General features: G+C 49.2%; 1 protein-coding gene across 1 annotated transcript in view; it reads left to right on the top strand.

Moving 5' to 3' along the window:
- Positions 1–2,013, top strand: part of LOC104494338 (acetyl-CoA carboxylase) — a gene marked incomplete at its 3' end in the record, with an annotated part of 117,946 nt that overhangs the window by 113,984 nt on the left and 1,949 nt on the right. The gene's annotated exons all lie outside the window — the stretch shown is intronic.

Raw genomic sequence — 2,013 nt, 5'->3', positions numbered from 1 at the left:
TTTTTCTCTATTGATTATTAGCCGATCCATACCTAGAGGTCTATAATGTTCCTATGATTTAAACTTTAACAGTTTCATTAACTGTCAAGTACCTTTAGAGCAAAGGAATCCCATATTTTAACTCCCCTCTCCTTGCCAGTAGAAGATTTGTGGAAGCAGACTTCTTTTTCCAGGAAATAAATAAATAAACCCCAGCTTTCTGAAAAACCCTGAGGCTTTGAGATCTGACTAGGAAAGAAAGAAAACCATTCCAAGATATTTAATTGTACAGGGGGCTTACAGGATTGATCGAGAGCTTAGCTTTTTACAATAGTCCAGTGAATAAGAAATGCTCCTGACAAACGATCGATGATGGGATAATCACTCTTTATCCCCCCTCCTCATTGTTACCTTCTTTCTTCCAGGAGAACAGGGTTCAGAAGTCAAAAATCTTTATAGACGCTGCTTTTAAATTAAGCAGAAAATAGACATTGACATATTTGTTAATCTCACCTAAATCATTACTGAGGCTGGCTGGTTTGACTGTACACCGCGAGTGCGGCAGATAGGCCAGAATACATCAGCGCTGCTGCCTTAAGTGCGTGCATTGCCGTTTGAAACAGGGATGTGGGGGAGCCTGGGACTTTAACAGGGATAAATACGCATAATTTTTTATTCTGAAGGTTATAAGAGTAGCTTCTCTTAATTAAAACCTTCTTACCAGCATTCGAAAGGTTAGGTAACATCCATACTGGTAGGGAGAGAAAAACATTCCTTCCCTCAAAAGAATCACTGTGTGGCTGGACGGTGGCTTGGAGAAGTGTGTGTGTGTCTGTGTGTGTGTGAGCCGAAGCCCCGGTGTGCTTTGGGCACCCAGGGCCTCCCGTGGCAATAGGTTCCGCCACTGGATTTCACACTGTGGGAAAACGCTCCCTGTTGTTGGGGTTTCTGTAAAGCTTCTGCTCACTAATGTAATCTGGGCTTGTTGGGAGGGACTTGGATTACTCTGGCTTCCTGCTGCGATCCCAGAGCTTGCTGTCGTCAGGCTGGACACTGGCCGTGTTGCTGCTGAGGACCCCCGTTGCTGGGCTGTCATAGCATCATTTAGGTTGGGAAAGACCTATAAGACCATCGAGTCCCCCCGTTCCCCGAGCAGTGCTGGGTCCCCACTGTCCCCTGTCCCCCAGCACCACCTCGACACCTCTGGGAAACCCCTCCAGGGATGGGGACTCCACCGCTGCCCTGGGCAGCCTGGGACAGCCCGGGACAACCCCAACAGGGAAGAAAAACCCTTTTGCTGAAGAAAAGTATGTCCTCCTGCCTCTCCCCAGCCGTCGCCTTCCACCTGGCAGCTGGCAGGTTAACAATAGGTGTTGCTGTAGTGGTAGGTGTTGCAGTTGATCCCGCTGACATTCCTTGGCCAATGATAAAGATTAAAACCGAACCCAGCTTGGTGGTGTTCCCACAGCGCAGAGAGCAGCCTGGTACTCAGGCTGCAAGATAGCAAGGACGGCAGCATCTTCCTCCGGCTGAGTCACGGCACCAGCTTTTGTTCCGGGTTTGGACACCAATTTGTGTCGTATCTCAGCTCTGTTCGCTGAAGACTCCGGCAGCCTCGTGTGTCCATCCCCCAGCGCAGGGGCGGTTGTATTAACATTGGAATGGAAGGTGCCGTAGGACCGTCGAATTTTACAGCCCATGAGCAAGACTCACCCATGACCCAGTTCCAGATTGCCAGTGACCTTGGCTTTAACAGAGGCGATGGGACGGGAGGCAGCTGTATCTGAGACCGTGAACTTGCAACCAGAGCTTCTGGTGTGGGTGGAAGGTTAAAAAATGTCACAGTTGAGCAGAGTACCCAGCACCGTATAATTTGGCTCAGAGTGCAGGCTTTGCTTAAGTGGAACTAAGATCGGCTCTAAATACTCTGCCTCTGCACAAGGACCTCTTGCACATGTGTCGGTGAGGCAGTGAAGGAGAAACATCAACCTGCTTCTGGGCCAACCTTGACCCGGTGTAAATTACTGCGGGTTA

This window comes from Buceros rhinoceros, unplaced genomic scaffold (assembly GCF_000710305.1).
Source record: "Buceros rhinoceros silvestris isolate BGI_N320 unplaced genomic scaffold, ASM71030v1 scaffold12455, whole genome shotgun sequence".
NCBI classification, from domain to species: domain Eukaryota; kingdom Metazoa; phylum Chordata; class Aves; order Bucerotiformes; family Bucerotidae; genus Buceros; species Buceros rhinoceros.
This window is presented reverse-complemented; position numbering and strand designations above follow the sequence as displayed.